At 50.3% G+C, this 24,428-nt stretch overlaps 2 pseudogenes; both read left to right on the top strand.

Moving 5' to 3' along the window:
• Positions 1-1,858: 1,858 nt before the first annotated feature.
• Positions 1,859-7,092, top strand: LOC120849849 (annotated as a pseudogene).
• Positions 7,093-12,187: 5,095 nt separating this feature from the next.
• Positions 12,188-24,413, top strand: LOC115310754 (annotated as a pseudogene).
• The last annotated feature ends 15 nt before the right edge of the window (positions 24,414-24,428 follow it).

Genomic DNA, 24,428 nt, shown 5'->3' with positions numbered 1-24,428 from the left:
GTGAGATAATCTCATCTTTAATTAATGATTGGGTCTTGAAAAAGTATGATGCTAAGCATACATTCGCTTACTATGGGGCAGTCGAGCAACACTCATGTCCCGAGGCGATCGTTCTGTCGTGGCCGGCGTTTTTAGATTTTGTTTCATAGGAGCGAAGTCCCAAAGTACAAGGACGGTACGTACGTCCCACGAAGCGGCCGCCATCTCGGCGGCACGAAAAACTACTCGCCCTGTCCGTGCACCTACGATACTTAGCAGCTCTCGTAGCCCGACAGGCCCCGGGCTGCAAGTCGTCTCAATTCACAGAAGAAACAGACACCGTCCCTACAGAGGCCCGTGCTGTACCGCCATGCCAAGCGTCTTTTACCACTTTCAATAAACGAATGGAGATATCAACTAGTAATAAATTGCCGCCCGGCATCGCTAGCAGCACGGTGGCCCTGGGAACCTCCCAGGCCCAAAATGAAGATCACTACCGGCGCTTCTGACGTCGTGCATCTAGATATTTCTGCGTCGTGTCGCTACTCTGGCAGCTACGCTGCCATATACAGTGGCTCTGGGTAGAGATACCCAAGGCAGCTACCCCTATACTGCCCTATACACAATTAAAAGCATGGCGCCCCGACTGATCCCTCATGCATGCAGCTTGCGCGTGAATATAGCTTTGGGAGGCTTTCAATTGTACGGGGTTGTCCGCACGAGCAAACACATGGTGGCGGCCAGTCGCCTTGCGTGCAATCGTTTATAGCTACCACAACTACAGCGGCCCTTCGAAGTGAATGGCGGCCGAGCACCCGCTCATGGCTCGTGTTACTCGTGTTTTGCGCGTTTCGACAACAATGGTTGGCGGTACTTGTAAAAAAATGCATTTATCGAGGGTCTTTAGCTCGCGCATGTTGTAAGGTGGAGCATCGATCTTGTACACCTCATGCGGACACGGTGCATGCGGAGAAGCCGGCCGGATTAGTGTGACCTATATACTCCATTCTAATATTTAGAAAATCCTCAGCCCAGCGTAGGATCCACTCAGCCATGCACGCGCATGTTCGTCGTTTCAGAAAGCGAGCACATCACGCGCCATACGCACGAACAATGAATATGAAACCGGTCAGGACGTCATTCCATACCAGTTAGAAGACAAGGCCTCTTCCCCCCTCCCTCCCCCCCCCCCCCAAACGTCATCACTAGGTGATCATCAAGACGCCGCCCAGCTCGCGTCATCGAAACCGGCAGCTTCCCTCGCACCGTCTCACTACGAGCGCGACGCTAGCACGCGGTCGTGCCAAGACGCACGCGTCTGCCGCTTTGAAGAATCCATCGTCGAGCTTCGGCGTATTTACCGCTTGGGGCGGGTCGGGGATCCTCTAACGATGACGTCATGCGCAGGCCTTGTCTTCTACCTGGTAGTGCGTCATCCCACTACGACGGTGGTCATCCTTAATAATTTTTTCTCGAGGAGGGGAAAAGACACCAGGGGGCCGAGCGAAGCAGAATTGCTCCACATGGGCTCCTGCCCTTTTTAGGCAGTTAACGCGAAAGTACCAAAATATCCTTATAATCTTCAGTGTCATTCAATTCATCAAGAAAAGCGGCACCGAGGGATACCACAGCTGTACAAGTGAGTGAATTTTTTGGCCAAATTTCCACCTTGGAAAGATCTACCTCGTATGCGGAGAGCTAAGCCTCACCAGGAATACAAGCGGTCGCCATCTTGGCTATACTCGAACACGGGGCACCCGCCGAGAGAAAGAAATAAGCGAGACCCAACGCCGAAACCTGCTTTGCGCGCGGGCCTTCGGGCCCCGCAAGCATGATACATACGCAAGTAACAAAGCAGGGAATGAACAACGAGATAGACATGGAGAACAGCGCGAGTACCAGAACGAGCGGCACGCACATGGAGTTCGATGAAAACAGCGGCAGGACGCTGAGCCAGCCTGGCCCGTGGTACGACGTTCTCAAAGAAAGAAAAAGCCAGAAAACAGCGGATGAGAACCGCATAAAAGGAAGCAGCAAGGCGAACAGCGCCCAGAATCTAAAAGAAGATACGAGTGGGCTGACCAACCCAAAGATGCAACCGACCAACAACCAACTGCAGCAACAGCGACGCGGGGACGGAAGAACCCGCGGAGGCAACAACACGCCACCAAGGAAACGCATGTTGCCACCACTACCAGAGGATGAATACAAGGTAGTATACAGACCAAGAACGGGCCTCAAGCTTTCTTCGTGGTCTGATAAAAGCCTCACGCAAGGCATCGCCACAGCAGGCGGTTTTCCATTCAAAGACTTCTACTCGAATGTGACGATCCAGACGCAATGGGCTCAGAACTTGATCATCGCAAGTACTGCGGACGAGGACTACGCCATGAAGCTGAGCATGATCACCCAGATACAGCTAGGCGCGGCCTTGTACGAACTCATGCCTTACCTAAAACCGCTCCCGGGCACCGTACGAGGAGTGGTGCACGGAATAGAAGCAGGAACAACAGAAGAGGAACTTAAAGAACTTATCTCAGTCAACGGCTACAGCATTCTGCACGCAAGAAAGCTCGGAAAATCCAGCTCGGCGCTACTCACGTTTGAGGGACCGCACGTGCCATTCTACGTGAAAGCGGGTAGCGTGTTCACCCGATGCCGGCCCCACCGCAGATCCGTGCAGTACTGCAGAGCCTGCGGGAATGTCGGCCACAGACAGGACGTCTGCCCCAACCCGGACACAAACAGGTGCAACCGATGCGGAGCGGAAAATCCTCAAGACAATCACGAGTGTCAGCCTAAGTGCAAGCTGTGCTACCAACCCCACGAAACAGCAAGCAAGGAATGCCAGAAACGACTCAAACCAAGTCCCCCACCGTTACACGTAAGGGAAAGAAGCAAATCGCTAAGTAAACAAGCCGCTTGGACGGGAGGTGCAAACGACCGCCCTTTCGAGCAGCAGCAACGGACGTCATTGCCGCAGGACAGAGTGGTGAGCTGGCCCCAGCTGGGGTCCCACTCTCCCAATGCTCCGGACCCATTTCCCCCACTGCCGGTCACGCAGCAGGATTCAAGTAACGCAGATTTCGAGCAGACCATAGACACACGTAAGAAACAGAACGCGGAGCTTATCTGGCGCTTAGAAAACAACGAAAAAAAAGCGAAGGCTAGGGAACAGGCCCTAGAGCAGAAACTGCAACAGTTGATAGAGCAGATGCAGAAACAGCAGCAACAACTGCCGCAAATACCGCCGCGAGCTCCGACACCTCTGCCGGAGGACCTCGAACAAAAAATGGAATATCAGATGAACAAATTAAATGAGAGGATCGATCAGAAGATTGATCAGACAATGAGCCAGATGACAAAAGCAGTTGAACATAAAATGAGCAAAATGATGGAAACCGTGAATAAGGTCTTTGAAAACGTTAATCCAACCATCATCCAATTGAGTACGACCCTCAACGCCAAGATTGATCGAATGGGGGAGACCCTCAATGCCCAGATGGGCAAGATGAATGATGAGCTCAACCAACGTATTTCCGACCTTGAGAAGGAAAGGGAACAAGCCCGAAAGAAGCCGAAAACGTCGCCAGGAGGGGATGCACTGACAGAAGAAACGATCAGAACCCACAATGGAGAGTAAAGAGACGGGAAAGAAAGACGCGGCCCAAATCCTCAAAATCTGGCAGTGGAATTGCCGATCGATTAACCGAAAAAGACAAAATCTACTACAATTTATCAGCCTTCATCAACCGGATATCATCGCGCTACAAGAAACAGAAACAGACACCATAAAGATACGGGGCTACGAGACACACATAGCCGAAGGAAGAAACCGGACAGCCATCCTCACCAAGAAACACCACACAACACAACAACACCAAATCAGCCACAGAATTGAGCACACTTTGATAGAGATGATACCACAAAAGAAGACATTACAGAGTCTATTTATCCTGAATGTTTACAGCCCGCCCTCGGACAACCTAAGGGACTTGGACAAGTTCCCGAGGGAGGTAAAGAAAGTTACCAAAGGGCAGAAGATACTTGTAGTTGGGGACTTCAACGCACCGCATGTAGCGTGGGGATACCACAAAACCAACAAGAAGGGCACGGATGTGCACAACGCGGCTCAGCACCACCAACTGACGCTGTGGAACGACCCTCAGTGTCCAACCAGGATTGGAAACAGCATCTCCAGGGACACAAGCCCCGTATATAATTCAAACCGAACTCCGACACAACAAGACTCCATTGAGAACGGGACAAGCGAAGATCACGGACTGGACCGCGTTCCGAAAGGTGGAACACCCAGCGGACATGGACGATATTGAAGAATGGACCAGGCAAGTGATGGAAGAGGTAACCAAGCACACCAAGACGATACAACTCACTTCGGACAACCCCGAAGTTGACCCGCACTTACTCCACCTCTGGGAGGCCCGACAGGGCCTCCTAAAAAGATGGAAGAAACAAAAGAGAAACCGCAAGCTCAAGGTCCGCATTGCCCTGTTGACCAGGGAAGCTGAGGAGTACGCAGAGAAACTCGGAATACAAAACTGGAATCAGCTATGCGACCGGCTACAGGGTACCCTGAGCAATCGCAAAACATGGGCAATACTTAGGTTGCTGCTGGCAAAGACCGAGTCAAAGAAGGTCACGTGCCAACATATTCAACGCCTCCTCCACAACTATCAGGGTTCAGAAGAAGACGTGCTCGAAGCCATCACTGAAAAATACATTGGCAACCAACAACAACAGACGACGACGATCACTCACCTGGACTACGAGGGAAAATCCAACCCAGAGTTGGATCAACCCTTCAGCAGGGCAGAGATAGTGGCGGCGCTCAGGAACTTGACGAGAAACACGACCCCAGGAAGGGACAGAGTTAACAACAAGACGCTCCGTAACCTGGACGACGGAGCCACGGTGTGTCTCCTTAAGCACATCAATGAGAGCTGGGAGACCGGGAAGATACCGGCATGCTGGAAACACTCGGATGTGACAATGATCCCAAAACCGGGCAAACCGATCACTGTGCAGAACCTGAGACCAATATCCCTCACATCGTGTGTGGGAAAGCTATTCGAGCACATGGTACACAACAGACTATCCCCGTATCTCGAGGAGAACGAATTCCTCCCTAACACGATGTTTGGATTCAGACCTCTCCTATCGACCCAAGACATCCTTCTTCAACTCAAAGAGGATGTAATAGACAACCTCAGCACGCAGCACAAGAGCGCAATTCTTGCATTGGACGTCAAAGGGGCGTTTGACAACATCTCCCACAGTGCGGTGCTAGACAGCTTACAAAGGACAAACTGCGGCCAAAAGACTTACAATTTCGTCCGTGACTTTCTCACAGACCCGACAGCGACCATAGGCCTGGGAAACCTAAGGACCGAACAGATCAAGGCTCCACAAAAGGGAACCCCTCAGGGATCGGTGATCTCGCCGTTGCTTTTCAATATTGCAATGAGGGGTCTACCGCTCCTTCTAAAAGACATTAAAGGTCTCAGCCATGCAATCTACGCGGACGACCTTACCATATGGACGACGTCGGGGTCGGCAGGAATGCAGCAAGACGCTCTGCAAAAGCGGTGAACAGGACCGAGAGATATTTGAAAGATTGTGGTCTCTCGTGCGCTCCGGATAAATCGCAACTTTTGGTGCTAAAAAAGAGGGCGAGAGGTCGTCCTCCACCGGAAACACCAGACCCCGCACTAACTCTACATGAAGGTAACATCCCACAAGTCGACGTGCTCCGTGTCCTGGGAGTAGTATTTCAGAAGGATGGTGCAGGGATCGCCACAGTGCAAAAACTCCAAGAAACAGTCACACAAGTTACGCACCTAGTAAAACGGGTAACAAACAGAAACCACGGCCTCAAGGAGCAAGACACTTTGAGAATCATTCAAGCACTCGTCATCAGCAGAATAACGTACGGGACCCCGTATCTGGGGCTCAAAAACAGCGAGCGCGAGAAGATTAACACACTCATTCGCAAGACATACAAACTGGCCTTGGGGCTTTCCCTAACAACCTCCACAGAGAAACTACTCCGATTTGGTATACATAACACATGGGAAGAGCTGGCAGAAGCACACAAGGTGAGCCAGGTTGAAAGACTTAAGCTCACCAGGACGGGCAGGGACACCTTAAGAAGACTGGGCTACGCAATCGAAGACGAGTCAAGAAGTAAGCAAAGGATTCCATTACAACTAAGAGACAATATCACAGTTGCATCCATTCCTCGCAACATGCATCCAGAACACAACAAAGAACGACGGATGGCAAGAGTGACAGCACTGAGAAAGACCTACGAGAGAGACGATGACCGCGTGCGGTACACAGACGCAGCGAAATACAAGGGAAAGAAAGCACACGCGATTAGCGTGGTAAACAACAAGGGAGAAGAAATCGCGGCGGCCTCCGTGAGGACCCCAGACACGGACTCAGCAGAGGAGACAGCAATCGCTCTTGCGGCGACGACAGGCAAGGAACTCCTCACGGTAATAACAGACTCACAAGCCGCCTGCAGAAATTACCAACTAGGCCGAATATCACGATTGGCCCTCGAAACGTTAAAAAAAATCAAAGATCCCCCCGAAATAGTCATAGTCTGGACCCCAGGACATGAAACCCTAGCGGGTAATCTAGCGGCGCATGCCGCTGCCCGAGAACACTCTCTCCGGGCTACCTCGCTGGGCGACCGTGCTCCAGCGGATACAGACGAGGGCGTTCCAAAAAGATACACCGACATTCTAGCGCATTACAGACTAGGGAGGAGAACCTACCCTCCCCCACACCCTACAATATCCAGAGAGGACGCCGTGACACTTAAGGCCTGTTCCCACATGCAGCGGAGCGCTACAAGCATAGCGCTTACCTCGCGCTAAGCGCGTGCTGATGGGAGCGTTCACCAGCTTTGTATCACACCGTCAAAACTGTTGCTTATGGCAGACGATAAGTAGCTGACGGCACGTGAGGAGCGCTACATCAGCGCTTCGCTGCATGTGAGAACCGGCCTTTAGACAGCTACAAACTAACACTTTCCCGCACGGCACATTATTTCACGCAATGTACCCAACTCAATATGACTACGACTGTAAAAACTGTCGAGTGCCTAACACTCTCTACCATATGGTATGGGGGTGCAAGCACAACACCTCCATACCCCCCATTTCCCGACCAACCGCGGAGCAGTGGGAGGACCAGCTGAGCAGCTCAAAACCTGAGAACCAGTCCCGACTGGTGAACAGGGCCAGACTGGCAGCGCGGGACCATGGCATCCTGGACTGAGGCAGCCACCCACCTGGGGACGACACACAAGCTTTCGTCTGCTCAAGTTATAATAAAGCTTATTCCTCCTCCTCGAGGAAAACCAATTCGGTGCTGGGAAATATATGGTGCAGAAAGTACGCGCTCTACCGAAAAGTCACCGCTGGCGCTGCAATGGTAAAGTGAACCAGAGTAAAGTGAGATCTGCGAGCGCTCACGGCGGCCGCACTTCTGTCAACGGCACGGGGGGGGGGGGGGGGGCGCCACTAAAGCATTGACTGCAGCACCGCATGCTTCGCATTAAGAAACAAAGAAATCCGAAACCAAACAAAAGCTCAGAGACACTCAGTTGCCAACGTTTCGGGGTCGACTTGAGTATTTCAGGGAGTCACTAACTGAAAAGGGAAAGCGAGTGCTCCGACCTCTTCTTCCTCTTCTACAGGGTTGATGTTTGGTTAAGGTGACGCGGGGCCTGGACATATATAGATGACAAGGCTCCGAAGGACCTGTTAATGTTACCAGGTGTATTCCTCTGAATCTCTTCTTAATACGCCAGTAACGCAGCAAATGCAATGGTTCGCACCCTTGAAATCGGGACCGCTGGAGACGTTGGAGTGTCGGGCGAGTTGGATTGAAACAACCGTATCTCCACGTGGTGAATGATGTTGATTGGGGCGAAGCTCTTGTGATGCTTGTCTGCGTAGACGCTGAGCCGCAGCATGCCGAGTCTTTCGTTCGTTTTCATCCATGTCACGCTACCACACATTCTCTTTCTGACATGGATGAAAACGAACGAAAAGCTCGGCATGCTGCGGCTCAGGCTGTGTTCCAAAATTTACTCGATCCGACTCTGGAGTAAAAGTTTCGTACCGTGGCGTTCCAAAACTTACTCGAGCTTACTCGATGACGTCAGAACTCGCGTTCCAGAAGCGGGTTGTTTACTCCGGAGTAATTACTCGCGCTACCCTCCTCGATCGGGGGGTAAAGTCGGATCAAATCGAGTAAATACGTCACGTGATCTGTTCGTCGTCTGCTTTCTGCGCCGACAGCCGTCAAAGCTCGCTTGCTCCGTTGGTTTTGGTGGCGGACGTTCGAAATGACAAAGAATTAGGTGCAGCATGTGTGGTTATTGCGATTTGCTGTTGTCAACGCAGGAATTGACTGCATTACATCCAGACCGTCCACCTTCCCCGGGAACGTGTGCTTGTTATTATCTGAGTGCGAGCGTAAACAGGAGCTTCTCCGCATCCTCGTCCTCGGCGTTGGGGGAATGCCGTAATCTCACGTTCAAGGCCGAAAATGTTTGAACTCGGTATATGATAATGTAATATTTTTGTTTCCTCCAGAGTGTGTGTAATGAGAGGATAACGTTTGTAAAGCAGTGAAGGCTTCGAAAATTTCACTGTAATCACATTCGCGTCAAAGCGAACGTGAGTTTCATATTCTGGAGAAAGCACCCTCGCGCTGGACCGCTACACCGTGTGGAATATATTTCTGCAAAACATAATCGGTGCAAATTACAATGCGTGGAATATATGCGTTTAGGGCACCGTGACTAGAATTGCAGCGATCGCGCTGATTAATAAAAACATTTTTTTTATGTCTAGCTGCAAGGAGTAAGTAATTTTGATCTCAATATACAGCTCAAAACGAAGGTGAGTAAAAGGAGCTGGTGGATCCACCTCAAAATACACCGCGTCGTCATTAACATTACCGTTCTTCGGGTGCTTTCTCCATGATCAAAAGGATCGTCTGCTATTTTCTGTCATCGCTGCTGTGTTTTCTTCTTGCCGTCGCCCAAGACGAAGCCAATCCGCGTAGTATCCAGGTGATTATCCTGGCCGTTCCAAAATCGAGTCGCGGATCGTTTACTCGCGATGTCACGTGGTATTACCCGCTGACGTAGGAGGCAGGTTACTCGGGTAAGATTTGGAACATAGCCTCAGAGTATCAGCACCACCAGAGCTTCGCCCCAATCAACATCATTCACCACGTGGAGATGCGGTTGTTGTTTTTTTTGTTTTTTTTTTGCCCTACACGAGCACGGGAGCACGTGCTCAGGTGCTCGTGAGCACATGAGCGCGTAAGCTCACGAGCACGAGCTCGAGCACCCGACGCCGGATATCGGACGGACATACAGACATTGCTAGCCCCTAAGGAGCTTAGCCCCAAAAAAGCGCAACAGGACATCGGACAGAATGGAGGACACTGACTCAGCGCTGGTGTCCACCGAGGGTAGTAGTAAACACATACGTTTACTAATAGGAAAGGAAAACCAAGATAGCTTGACTAGTGTTATCTTACGTGGCGGGGATGGGAGACGTGAGGGTGGTGTGAGATTAAATGTACTGCGTCAAGTTCGCTGACATGGCATATTCAAGCAGCGAGTGTATGATTTGTTTTGTTTGTTGCAGTACGTGCCTGAGGGTTACCCAGTGTTCATTCCGTAGAAGTCGTAAATATTGTGCAAGTTCGGGGATAGCTTTTTTTTTCTTTTTTAGCGGTGCATTCCCAGATGAGATGTCTGCAGGTGATGGAGAATCTAGATGTTTTACAGTTAATAATAATAATAATAATTATTATTATTATTATTATTATTATTATCTTTATGATTGCCTCAGGAGAGCCGTGGCTTCACGGAAAGGTGACAGCTCGTAGGATGGAGGCCCACGGTGCCACGTCAAGGGGTAATGAGCATGAGAAGATATGTACAAGGGGAGGATTACGACGTATAGATGACAGAGAGGGGCTGACGATGTTCAAATAGAGTCCGCCTTATCACCCGATGTTGAGGGTGATGAGGGTCCAATGCTTCCCAGTGGGCTGCTCGCTGGGTTCGTCCTCTGTCCGTTTGGCAGAAGTGTCCTCTCAAGCTCTCCAGGGTGGCGTCCGCAGGCTCCACCATGCGTGGTGCTGGGAAAGCCCTGGAGGCCCGGTGGTGATGAAGACGACATGCATAATGAGGGCGACCCTCTCCTCCAAGCCACCGCGCGAGTCCTTAAGGCCCGTTGACGGTCGAGGTGAGCAGGCCAACGAGCCAAACCTCGTCGGGCTGTCCGATGCACGTTCTTAATAGCAAAGCCCTGGCGGCTCACGGTGCGGTCACTCACTTCGATGAAGGCAGCGGCTCCAGGGGTCGCCCAGTCGAGGTAGACGGCTACCAGCCCCATGCATTGAGGTACAGGCCAGAACGTAGCGCCTCGGTCACCCGACACGGCTTCCTGTCATCATCGTCGGGGTAAAGACCAGGGGCGCTATGTTGCGCTTTTCGGGATTCCAGGGCGACCAGAGAGAGGGATGTGACATCAACAACGCTCTTTGAATGTTGATTGGTGGAGTCGCTGACGACAAATTTCTGCGATATTGTCACGGCGTCAGAAGGTGAGTTTCCGCGATGCGTGGTGTTTCTAAGATACGTTCATTCACACCTACGTAACTCCCTTCTCCTTAGTCGTTGTGGGAGTCCAAAAAGTGTAACGAAGGGCCCCTGGATCGTTTTCGGATGCCGGTTTATGGAATATTTTAAGTGGCACTGGTGTGATTGACGTGTTCGTTGCTATGCGACAAAGTGATACCTTTCCCCATCTGGAATACCGCAGTGGGAGTGGGTTGTCCTCCGCAGGGAGAGGAGCCGCCAACCATGGTTTTCTTTCGATTCTTTTAGCTTCATTGATTTTATCTGGGTCTAGTCCTGTTGGTGAGATTTGGGTCGAGAGAATCATAAGGCATTGTCTGGAGCTGTATGTTCCTAGCTTGTTCCGCGCAGTCTCGTGGGATTCTTCGTTGCCCAGGATGCCTTAATGTTCCGGACGTCCACGCAATTTCGACGTTACTCCCGTGGACTTCGAGAATCTTTGCTGCCTTCTTGATTTTATTTGCAACATTGTTTCTTCTGTCTATTGTTTCGCATTCTTTGACTTTTTTTCTGGGAATCGGTGAAAATGTATATGTATTGCGGTCTGTCCTGCAAGCTTTGGCTATCGAGTGCCCAGGCATGAAGTTCTGCTGCTTTCACGCTCCTACACCCGGGGACGTACTTAGAACAGTACCGGGTCTTGCTGAGTGCCACGCCAGTGCGGCAGTCCCGTCTTCGTTTCGTGCGGCGTCCGTATAAATGACCTCGGTATTCTCCCGCATGAGGATCACATTTATGTCGCGTTTGTGGCTTTTCGTCACGGGCTCTCTTCTTTTGATGTTTCCCTTGCCATGGCTTTGTGGCGTCGGTTCGACGACCACCACCATTTATTCTTCTGGCGGGGGAGGGGATGGTGAAGCTTCTTTCACCCAGGATGTTGAATATTATTCTTTCTGGGTGTGCCTTTTAGATTCGGAGTCACTGACGCACAAGGGTTTCTTCGGTCAGGTATTTTATAGAGTTGATCTGGGATACTTTCTGTAGGTCGGAGAAACAGCTAAATTTTGGGAGATGCCCACTTGATGAGGTTGAAGCCTAAATGGCTTCTATTGTGACTTTCTTTAGCCAGCTTGAGGCCCCTCTATCTTTCTTCATTATTGAGACTCAGTATGAATTGTTTTTTCTATTGAGGCGTTATCCACGTACAAGTTTATGGTATCCCTATCCCGAGTGTCCTTGTGTTCCTATTTGCTAACACCGCGTACGTGGTTCTTTTCAACGGGTTGTACCGCACTGGCCAAATTTCTCATCTACAGCTGGGAGACTCGTCGCCCCTGTGAGGCAGACCAAGTTCTAGGCTGTATAAACACACACAACCCAATTATTATTCTTTTCAAGGGATGTGTTAATTCTGGTCTCCTGCATGAACTTCATAGTAAAGTCAAGGGCATTTGGCAAACGTGTTTCCTGGTCTTTCGTGGTTTCTTCTGCAACTAGCGGGTCACATCGTCTGCATATATAGTAAATTTGACTTCTATGTTTTCAAGCTTGCATGCGAGATTTGCCATGAGGATAGGCGCAGCCACCGCCCTCTGCGGTATGCCCACCTTGGTTCGAGTGAGCGGTCCTTTGGTGTTGCCTATGTGAACTTGAAAATTTCTCTTGTGCAGGAAGGCGACACGTAAGTGTTGCTTGACGTTTCACAAAATCTCGGAGGCCATGACTCGCGTTTTCTGCTGGACAGCAGCGCATTTGGACACACCGAAGCAGAGCGCTCGAAAAACGTCGCAGGAAAAAAAATTGGATTTTGTGTGTCTTTATACAGTCTATAACTTGGTCTGAATCAACGGGCAATGAGTCTCCCAGCTGTAGAAGAGCAATTTAGCCAGTGAAGTAACACCGATAGCCTAGGGTCTTTGACATGCACCACGCAGTAGTGATACACGACCGCACGCCGATACGACGCTCATCCAGATCGAAACGGGCAGGGGTGGGGATTGAGCCCAGTATCCTAGGTTCTGCAGCGCGAGCTTTCGCCCCACGTGCTCCGGGTTGGTGTGCGCTAGCCCACTCAGCCACCTATCCCCACAATGTCGGAGGACATGGCCCTCAGCATTGCCTCTGAGATTTTTCGCGCGCTCTGATTCGGCCTGTCCAAACGCACGACTCCCCAAAAGAAAAATCGAACCGAGCCAGTTGTCTAGATTTCCTCATGCTGCGCTGAGAACCAAACTAGAAACGAATACAAAGTCGCCTTAAAGCACACTGTCAAGTAGGATCCCGCTGCATGAAACTTGCATATTCGTTGTTCTCATCATTAGAATAGAGAAAGGTAAGTCGATCTCGGTTGATTCGTAAGTTTTATTCGCTCTGCCGGTCATTGCTTTGTTTCGATGCATGATACCTCAGAATGCAAGATCGGAAGAAGAGGTGGCCAGCTGGGGTTGAGACGTGTTTTTACCATCGTCAGACAGCCAGCCGGGCCAGTGCCACACATCATGTCTTCAATCGACAGTGTGGTCACGCTGCTCGGTTACCTGCTTGACCGCAAACTGGGAGGCTTCAGGGGCCGCATTCGCAAATACCGCCACCCGTTCAACACCGGAACCAAGCCCTGTAGCCCCAGTATTAGGGTGCTGGACTTCCTGCGTCGCCGAAAATTCAGGCGGTTGGTCTGCAAGCCGGGTATGCAGGGAGCACTTGCCAGGCTCTGGAGACCGGCCTGCTACAAGTCAGCAGCTCATGGTGGCCCCACGAAGACCACCGTCGCGAAAACACCTGCAAGTATGACTCTCTACACCCTCATCAACAGCAACATCTATCCTTCCCACTCGTACAGAAGCTCCAATTAAACCGTCATCACTAGTTTTTTTTTTAAATTCTCCGGAACACTTGGAAGCTGGGGAAATTCCCGGGATTGGTCTACGCCGGCGATATTGTCTCGAATGACAAGTGATGAGGCGACGAAAAGTGAATAAACTAAACGTTTAATGGCGCGGCCTTGTGCCCAAAAATAAAAAAAAGGAATCAGAAGATAACAATAGAGCGGCTTGGGCGTCGATAGCGGCGTAACACAAAGATCGAGCGTTTGGGCGAGAGTGACCACGGCTCGCCACGCGGAGCACCTTTTTCACCCACGTGTGTCTCTAGAACATTCAGCCTGGAACATTCCGCACATAGAACATTCGGAACTCGACCAGAGGCGAATGTTCTCGAACTTACGAGAACGTCAGGTTGAAAGAATAAATAAACAGGCAGTCCGCTGACTGGAATCAAACCTACACCTTCCGCGCGACAGTCAAGCGCGGTAACCACTCGGCCACGCACGCGCTCGCTCGCCGACGCGCGTGGCATTACTCCCCCCTCTAAAAGCGCATCGACTCGATGCGACGTGCCAAAAATCCAAAAACAGCAAAAAAAAAAAAAGCCAAACTACGTAGACTTGTGCAACAGAATCCTATCAAGCGTATTCTAAAACACAATTTACAGTCCGATTGATCGTAGCACGGCTTGAGGCGCAGAACATGGACGACTTCCGGTCGTAAAGGCCGGCGTGATGAACTGCGTGTTCCGTCGGGCATCACCCGTAGTTCAGATCCCCGAGTCGACGAAGCACTTTGTAGGGCCCAAAGTAGCGCTTCAGGAGTTTCTCGTTGATACCACGGCGGAAAATTGGTGTCCACACCCACACCCTGCCTCCGGGCTGGAAGTGGACGTCCCGACGACGAAGATTGTGGCGGCCAGTGTCGACACGTTGTTGGGCTTTAATTCGAAGTCTAGCGAGCTGACGGGCTTCTTCTGTCGGTTCGGCAACCACCTGGGTGTCGTCGCTTCTGTCGACAGCCGATTCCTGGGGTAACATCGCGACCAGCATTGTCGTTACCTTGTAACCATGCACCAGTTGAAAGGGCGTCACCCCGGTGTTTTCTTGTACGGACGTGTTGTAGGCTAATGTGGCGTACGGCAACACCTCGTCTCATGTCTTGTGCTCCACGTCGACGTACATAGAGATCATGTTGGCAATGGTCTTGTTGAGTATCCCCGTCAGCCCGTTGGTCTGCGGGTGGTACGCTGTGGTGTGACGATGGGTGGTGTGGCTGAGACGAAGGATTTTTTGCGTCAGCTGGGCCATTAACGATGATCCACGGTCAGAGATCAGGGCTTCGGGAGCGCCGTGCCAGGAGTACGATGGACTCGATGAAAAACTTCTTGACTTCCACAACAGTCCCTGAAAGAAGGGCTTTCGTTTCGGCGTACCACGTGAGATAATCTGTGGCGACGATTATTCATCTGTTTCCTTGCGCCGATGGTGTGAATGGACCAAGTAGATCCGTTTCAATCTGCTGGAACAGTGCGGTCGGGGGAGCAATCGGCTGCAGGAGACCTGCCGCCTTCGTCGGCGGTTTCTCGCGTCGCGTCGCTTGCACTAGTGGCACAATCCTGTGTAGAGATGCACGGTCTTCGGTAAGTTAGGCCAGTAATTTCTTTCACGAATTCGGGCCAGCGTACGGCTGTAACCAAGGTATTTAGACGTCGGGTTGTCGTGGCAGGCTTGGAAGATCTCCTCTCTAAGGTCGGTAGGGATTACCATCAGCCATGTCGAGCTGCTGTCTCCAAAGTTCTCCTTATAAAGTATACCTTGTCGGAGGGCGAAGGTCGGCAGGGCTCTCGAGAAGACACGGGGGATAGTACCCCTCCTCTTTCGAGGTGCTCGATTACCGCGCGAAACTCAGGATCTCCCCTTTGACGTCGTGCCATGTCGTCGGTGTTCACTGCGCCTAGATAGCACTCGTCGTCATCATCGTCGTTGATATCGGGAGATGTCTCGACAGGTGCTTTGGACAGGCAGTCGGCGTCGCTGTGCTTGCGGCCTGACTTGTAGACCACAGGCATGTTGAACTTTTGCAGTCGGAGACTTTATCGAGAGAGGTGTCCTGAAGTGTCCTTTAGGTTCGCAAGCCAGCAGACCGAGTGGTAGTCCGTGACAACGCGGGACGGGCTCCCGTACAAGTACGGGCGAAACTTCGTGATTGCCCAGCCGACCACAAGACATTCATTTTCTGTCATAGAGTAATTTATCTCCGCTTTGGACAGTGCCCAACATGCGTAGGCGATAACTCGGTAGGTGCCTTCTTGCACTTGAACCAGTACCCCGCCAATTCCTGCGTTACTTGCGTCCGTATGAATCTCGGTTTCCGAATCTTGATCGAAGTGTCCAAGAACCGGAGGAGTCTGGAGTTGTCGTTTCAGCTCGTCGAATGCCTGCTGTTGCTGATCGGCCCATTCGAACTTTTGGACGTCCTTTGTGGGGTTTCTGAGCGGTGCAGAAATCCTTGGGAAATCGCGAACGAAGCGCCGATAGTACGCACATAGTCCAAGGATTCTCCGCACTCCCTTCTTGTCTGTCGGCGCTGGAAATGCCGCGACGGCGCGAGTCTTTTCTGGGACTGGGTGAACGCCATCATTGCTAACCACGTGGCCTAGGAACTTCAGTTTGTCATAGGCGAACCAACACTTCGATGGCTTCAGAGTGAGACCGGCGGTCTGTATGGCCTGGAGAGAAGCTCGGAGTCGTCGCAAGTGCTCGTCGAAGTCGCTTGAAAACACTACGACGTCATCAAAGTAAACGAGACAAATCAGCTATTTCAGCCCAGCCAGTACGGTGTCCACTACACGCTGGAAAGTTGCTGGCGCCGTGCATAATCCAAGCGGCATCACCTTGAACTCGTACAGCTCATTTGGCGTGACGAAATCTGTCATTTCTCGGTCCCGTTCGTCGACTTCGATCTGCCAGTAGCCGCTCTTCAGGTCCATTGATAAAAAATATTGAGAGTGACGCAGCCGGTCTAGCGTGTCGTCTATGCGGGGGAGTGGATAGACGTTTTTCTTCGTCACCGCGTTCAGCTGTCGGTCATCCACGCAAAATTTAAGCGTTCCGTCCTTCTTCTTAACCATCACGGCCGGAAAGGCGCATGGACTGCTGGAAGGCTGAATCATGTCGTTGTTCAGCATTTCTTGCACTTGCTCCTGGATGACCTCCCTTTCTTTTACGGAGGCTCGGTATGGCGATCGATGCCCAGGGAGCGCGTCGTCCTCGGTAACAATGTGATACTTCGCAGCGGTGGTCTGGCGCACCTTCCATGACGTCGCAAAGCAGTCACTGTGTTCGGCGAGAAGGTCACTCAGCTGCTGTCGGTTTGGGCCCAGAAGCTTGGGGTCAATGTCGAGCTTCGCTGGCGATGTAAAGTCTTGCTGAGGCGGCGATGATTCTTTATCAGTCGATGCGACTTCGGCGAAGTTTCGGAGTCCCTCGACATGGCCCACAGCTGCACCTTTAGTGAGGTGTTGCGTTACTTGTCGGAAATTTGTCACGAGGACCACAGTGCGCCCATCCTGAAATTCACTAACTCCTCTTGCAATGCCTATTCCTCCTCCCAAGAGCAATTGAAGGTTACCTTATAGAACAACTTTGCCGCGGGTAGGTGCATCGGTCACGACGGGTACGAGAACACTTGATCGCGGCGGCAGATTAACGGGGTCGGCAGCGACTCCAACGGCGGTTGACACAGTTTGGGGTTTCTCTGAAAGCGGAACAGGTGTTCGCAGCGTCAATCTGGCTTCCACAAGATCGATGACGGCGCCGTATTCACACAGAAAGTCCATGCTGAGAATGACGTCTCAGGAACAGGCTTGTAGAACGAAGAATTTCAGAGCACATGTCTCGCCGTGAATTTCGACGCAAGCAGTGCACCTTCCGACAGGCGTGATTAGGTGTCCTCCAGCGGTTCGTATCTGCGGTCCACCCACGGCGTCGTGGCTTTTCGAAGGCGGTGAGAGACCATCCCACTCAAGACGGAGTAGTCTGTTCCGGTGTCAACGAGTGCCGATGCGTCGTGGCCGTCGATAACAACGTTTAAATTGTTGGGCACCGTTGGCGGAGCGTCGTTGCGAGGCGTGGCGTCGGAAGAGTTAGAGCGCTCCGGCGTTCGTGGAGGCTCTATACGTCGTCCGTCCACGGCAACTTCACCTCCGGGAGTTGCCGCTCTTAGTTTTCCCGGCGGGCTCTCACGACGGGGTCGGTGCATCGGCGAAGCTGGACGTCGTGGTGACGGCGACCGGGACCCACGGCGAGGTGCCGGCGGGTGAGAGTGAGGTCGTCGAAGGTACTCTTCTATCTCTGTGGTCGCTCACCATAGCGTGGGCGTGAGTCGTTTGGGTGGAAGCCGCGCAGCCCTATTTGCCAGTAGCTCGTGCCGGCAAATGGGGCGGTAGATGTGGTCTGCTTCACTGCTGTGGTAGCACAGCGGGCGTCGATTGGCAGCTCGACACACGTCGGTCTTCCTAGGCGCCCGTTGTTCTCGCCGGACGTACTGAGGTCGATCGTCGAGACGTCGGGGGTACGGCTGTACACCCCGACGTCAACATGTGCGTTGGCGCTACAACCCGCGAACCAAGAAGGAAATCCTGCCATATGATTCCGCCCACTCTAAACTTGTGAAACGAAACATTGCCAAGTCATGCCTCCAAGCTTTACTGTACAGGTCCTGTCACCATGCCATGCTTGACAGCTATGAAGCTCAGGTCAAGCGACTTTTAGGAGCAGGATTTCTTCTGTCCGTTTTGCTTGGTGTCTCTCAGACACTCTTGAAAAAAGTCAAGCGCGGTCCTCAGGAACCAAAAGTAAAGCCTAAACAAAAGCCTCAGGTTGTCCCATATATACATAAGGCTTCACATAATTTAAAAAAAAAAGTGGCTAATCGGTTCAATGTGCCAATGGTTTTTTCGGCGCCTCAAAAATTAGCACAACTTTGCCCGCGCGTAAACCATGCAACCAGCAACAAGATGTCATGTTTGGTTAAGCATGTAAACAAGTTCGAGGATTGCGTTGTGGGTGTCATCTACAAATTTCCATTTTCATGCGGACGGGTTTATATAGGACAATCGGGACGCTGCGTCAACAAGAGAATGCGTGAGCATGCAAATTCCCAGCGGTCAATGACAGGAGGTCAGTTGTACGTACAGTGCAGAAACTGCCAGTGTCACCCCGTCTTCCAGGATACCTTAATCATTGGCAGGGGGCGCACGAAAGTCCAAAGAGAGGTGCTGGAGGCGCATGCTATCGAAAAAGCTGGCGCGGGGCACTGCGTCAGCCAGCCTTCGGTTTATCTACACAAAATAGAGATCGATTTTATAGACGCACGGTAAGCGACACGCCATTGGTTGTCTCGGCGTTGGTTGGCTGTGTGGTGTTTTCTTGTTTGAGCCGTTTTTAATACAACTTCAGCTGATAGTCAGCGCTTGTCCTGTGCTCTTCTCTCGTTGTCTTCGTCTTTTTGTGCGCTGTTTCCAATTTCCTAAGTCATGAACCAACTCGCTTGCATCGCCACCTTAATGTAAGAACCATATGAAACATATAAGAAACTTCTCAAGTGTCTTATATGGTTCTTATACGTTCTTATATATCTTATATTGTTCTTATATGGTTTTATATGCTCTTATATATCTTGTATTATTCATAAGTGTTTATTAAGCACAAAAATTGCTCGTTCAAATGAGATTTTGCAATAGGGTCAAGCGGCCCAAGAAAGCAAATGTTGGCGCAGCACAGAAACGAGAGGCCCATGGAAGGGAATGGCGACAAACCACCCGCTGGTGTCACGTGGCTTGCGCGTTTCCACAACGATGATTGGTGGTACTTATAAACTTGAATCTTGTCAAGGCTCTTTAGAAAAAAGGAAGAGCTTTAGAAAAAGGTAAAGACCCTAGATAAAATTCACGCTTTCAACTACTGCCATTTATTGTTTTGGAAAAGCGCGACACGTGCCACTAGCGGGTGCTCCACCACCATTCGCTTCGAAGGTCCTCTCAATTCAGTGCCGCCCTGCCAATTGCTTCCAAGGGCCCCTCAAAACACGGACCTGGTGCACTGGCACCTTTGACGCTACTTTCAAGACAAACGCTAGCAGAGTCATGTGCTTTAGAAAAAGGTTCATTGTGCGTCAACGTTAGGGCTGTCGAGCCTCGATGTTCAGAGTACTCTCAGAAAAAGTGTTTACTAACCGTTTTACAGCAGGAGCAGTCTTGATGTTTCAAACAAGCCACAAAGGAGGTTGAGGCCGTAGTAGCGAGAACTTAAGAATGAGACTTCTGAAACTGCCACGACACTTTTATCTTGGCCAAAAAGCCGAGAAGCGATATATTTTGAAAGCCTAAGGTGGCCAATTATAGCCTTCTCTACAGGCTATGGTTTCAGAGCAGGTTATGACCGATAGAGGAGACAGGGGGTTATAAAACAGGTTCTCTTTCGCTGACAGCTTCGAATCCCGATGAATCTAAGTGTTTTAGCGTCGTTTGTTACTCTGAGGTTCTAAATCATGCGATATTCCGTTCCACGATCTGGCTTTTGGTGGCCCGTACTCCTTCGTTTTGTGAGGGTACGGATCATAGAGTAATTACAAGAAACGCTAGAGGCTCAGCTGGTGCTAGTGTATACGGGACTTCCGGTTGCAAATTGAAGCAGACAGCATGCAGTCTTCATCTTCAGCCTCCCTGTGTATTCCTATGGGAAAACGCGCGTGAATTTTGTCTCTTCGCCGAAATATATCATGAATAACTTTTGTCATTTCGGTTGTACCGGATAGTATCTACCTTTATTGGCATTGTGAATGTGTAATTGCTTTAGTTACAGCATTTTTCTTTACCACTGGACGATGTTAAACTTCGCTCTATTTCAGGCCAGACCTCTGTTTCAAGGAAGGTATGTGAAAACGAGCGACGATTCTAAGCAAAATAACGATCGAAAGGAATGTAGAATGTGTTCAAGGTTTACTAGCATTTCGGTAGTGGTTATATATTGCTAATATGCTCGTCCTGTCATTCTACGAAAATAACTCCGTCGCGCATATTTACGATCGGTTAAAGAAACATTCGAATGCAAAAAATAAAGCAAGTGAGCTACGAAAGGTGTGTTTTACTATTATTTCCTATGTAGGGCAGTTTTTATCGGGTACCTGCTCTCTGGCTCCCCTTATTTGCAAAGAGTTTGAGCGTGCGGGTGATGATTGGAACCCAGAACAAGCATCTTCGCAGATATTCATGAGCAGAAAGAATAAAGCTTATTTATTGCGAATCTCACTATATTACGTGCCTTTCAATTTATTTTGATCGTCTGCGTGCACAAGGAGTTACTTAACCAGTATTTCTGCGTAGTTCTTGCCGTCTGTATTGGTTTTCCACATGTCCTTCGATCGTTTGGCACGCATATCACCCATGCTGGAAAGCGTCGACGCCGTGCTCGCGCTAACAGTGTCAGAGAGTGCACATAAATATACGTACGAAGCGGTTTTAACACCGTTTTTCATACCACGAATTTCAAATAAAAATGCTGTAAATGACCAATTATTTCGTCTGCGTGTCTGAGAAATGTCACAATGTGCCTAGTACATACAAATTATTAGTGGTATTTGCTCTTATAATCGAGCGCAGAGAGAAAATGCACTCGCTTTTTCCCATAGAGATGTATTACCGGAAGTCAATTTCTGACTGCTTACTGTCTGCTTCAAAATGCAACAGCACACTAGCGCCAGCTGAGCCTGTAGCGTTAATTGTAATAACTAGAGGCCAGATCTGTAGGCGAATGCCTATTTTGTTCGTTTGGTCCCTATCGTGACTTTTCTATACATGAGCACGAATCATGAGTGAAGAAGCGTTTTAAGGGTAGTTGTATCGTGCCTATAAATGCCTATTTCGGCGCTTCAGCCTAAATTACCGTTCCCCGCCTATAAATGCCTATTTCTGATATTTTTTTTGCTTCGCTACCCCAAAATGACTTGTTCTGTTTAGTTTTCATTTCAAGCGAACTATCTTACATCCTGCTACAACGCATGGCAACAGGCTGCTCCTATCTCTGTCCCGAGATCCAGCACAAACATCGTTGTTTTTTTCTTCACGCCTGTAAGCCAAGGCGCAAACTGTGCCTTCTTTCTAGTAGAAGGCCTTTCCCGCCCTTCCCCACGCATCGTCCTTCTTTCTGTTTTTTGCAGCGCCTTTGCTTTTCCCCATCTCGCTTCCCCCGAGAGAAGCGGTTTTGTTGTCTTAACATGTCTGGAGAGTGCGGAGCCCGCGAGCTGCCTGGAGGCTGGAAGTCTGGATCTGGCTGATGTACTCCGTTTCACCCTAAATGCACCAAAGTGGATGCTGGGATCCTCCCAGCCAGTCCAGCGCTGGGAGAGTTGCATGTGACCTGGAGTCTCCGCGTGTCGCTCCGCCCAAATCGAAGCTCCACTGACATCCTCGTAGTACTGGATTGGCTGGGATAGCTCGTCCTAATCGCTGCCGTTCATCGGAAGATCGGGAAACGGAGCGTGATGCCCACCGAAAAGCTTCGTTTTTTTTTTGTTTTTTTTTTAAGTGAGCGAGCGCGTGCGTCTTTATGCGTGTGAATGTGCGCGTGCCTGCGTGTCAGCCTACATGTGAGGTGAAGTAGGAAGCCGCGGCAGCCGCGCTTTGCTCCTTTCGCGTGCGCGTCGGTCTCTGACGTGTGTCTGGTGATTTGCGTTTTGCTGCTCTTCGTTTTCGCTGCCTAAAGCTCCTCAGCAATGTAAAAAAAGAAAAGGTGTCAAAGAGTATGCTGATTCGGCCATGGACCCAACATTCCCTTTGCTACTCGAGCGTCGGGGATATGGTATTTGTCAACCGTGCGGAAAGCAGGTTAGAAGACACCCTTAGGTACCTTGTTTCGAAGAAAACCAAAACTTTATCGAACGACGATTTAGCGAATGAAATCGAAACCACGACGTTTCATCGAATGACGCTGTAGCGAATGGTAGCTTCGTTTCCCCTGATCGACAGCGTGGGGTAACTGCGCCAGTTTAAAAGCCTAGCTCGCCACCGCCGAAAAAGAGCCTATTCGCTAAAAAGGCATCCGCAAAAACGTTCTCCGCTCAAATATTTTCAAATCGCGAAGACGTCATTCGCTCATATAATATGGACCAAGAAAAACACCCGCATTTTTATTGAAGAGATGATGTAGATGTATTTATTTAATGAAATGTATACTCGTCTGTGAGTTGGTGAAGGATTTCCTGCGCAAAGACCACAAGCCTCTGCAAAACTGTCTCTCTCCCCGCGGCCGATACAGGCACATACATTTGTAATACAGGAGTTTCCTGAATCCTGGCGGAATGACCCTCCAAAAACACTTTAAGTAATTTGTTATTTCACGGATACCAGACACAATGATTTTCGAAGTGTATTGGCCCCAAGAACGAGTACAACCGTTGCTGGTAGTTGCAGCGTGCTGATTGGTTGCTGTGTTGTCTCCGTGACGTCAGGGTGAGAAAAGCGACATTGTTCCCGTGAAATTAGGATCGTACGGATTAAACTGTACGCACGATATTCAAAAACCAAGCAGAAAGAATATTCGAAGTTACTATATCTGCCATTACCGGACCGTTCGCAAGGTGACTCGGGAAAAAATTTGTCTCCGTGACGTCCTGGAGAACGACCACCAAAAGGAGTCGCACAAACTTCTTGACGCTAATTGAAGTTTTAATTAATAAATTAACTATACTCAGTAACAAGACAAAGCGCAGTGTCTTTCTATCGCATTACTGATCTCCAGTACGTGCTTGTTGCCTCCCGTCATGCTTTGGTTAAACGTGTACTGTTGAAACTCGCGCTGGGGCGAGGCAACTGAAATACCCCTTATCTTGCGCGACATAATCGGCAAACCAACTCTAGAGAGATGAATCGTGCAGGATCTCACGATTCCCCCATAAACAGCACACACCCAATCTGGGCACGAGTCGTAGTTCACCCAACAGCCCTGCGCCCTGTTACCTAAGCGGGAGATAGTCTCGCAAGAGTGAGCTTTAGCAGCGGAGCGTATGGCAGCTGTGTGCTCTGATGCTAAACAACCTTACACAATGAGTAGGCCTTTTCGCCATTGTAAAACACTTATATATTTTCAGTGTTGGTATATTTAGATTTGTTAGGAAGATATTGCTTAAAGCCATCTCCGCTCAGGACGGCGCACTACGCTTTTCAACATATCGTAATGTTGTTTTTTCACAGACTCCATGCGAGAAGTGCCACCTGGCACAACACGAAAAAACAGCGGGACATCAAGCGAACGCAAAACGCAACGTGCCCTCAACGTCTAGGCAGTCATTTTTGAGAGAAAACCTCACGGATGGAAAGAAGAACGCATTCTACGCAGACTTGTGCGAAGCCTTAGTCGCCGCAAATATTCCGTGGGCGAAAATAGAAAACCCAGTTTTCAAAAAATTCTTACAAAAACACTCCAGTCACAGCGTACCGTCGGCGTCGACTCTGCGCAAGAACTACCTGCGGCCCATGTACGAGGAAACATTGAATATAATCAGAGATGAACTTGGGGACTCGTGCATTCGGGTCACCGTATCGAAACGACAGATGCAACTGGACGCTTTGTCGCGCTCCTCGTAGGTGGGAAGCTCGTAGCAGACGAGAGAACAACGCCTTTTCTTGTGTGCTCCAAGATGCTAGAGAGAACAAATGGGAGACCGTGGCGTACTTTGTTAACACGTCCTTGAAGGTGCTATACTGGAGTGGAAGACAGCAGGCTGTTGCTACTTTACACGGATGCGGCGGCTTATATGCACAAAGCTGCCCTCCCCCTGAAGGCTTTCTACCCGCGGATGTTGCACGTCTCCTGCCTCGCCCACGGCATTCACCGCGTTTGCGAAGAGCTAAGAAAACACTTCAAGCATGTAAACGATCACGTTTCTGCTGTGAAGGCTGTGTTCCTTAGGTCACCGTCTCGTGT

Source organism: Ixodes scapularis, unplaced genomic scaffold (genome assembly GCF_016920785.2).
Source record: "Ixodes scapularis isolate PalLabHiFi unplaced genomic scaffold, ASM1692078v2 PGA_scaffold13__105_contigs__length_92229423, whole genome shotgun sequence".
Classification (NCBI taxonomy): Eukaryota; Metazoa; Arthropoda; class Arachnida; order Ixodida; family Ixodidae; genus Ixodes; species Ixodes scapularis.
This window is presented reverse-complemented; position numbering and strand designations above follow the sequence as displayed.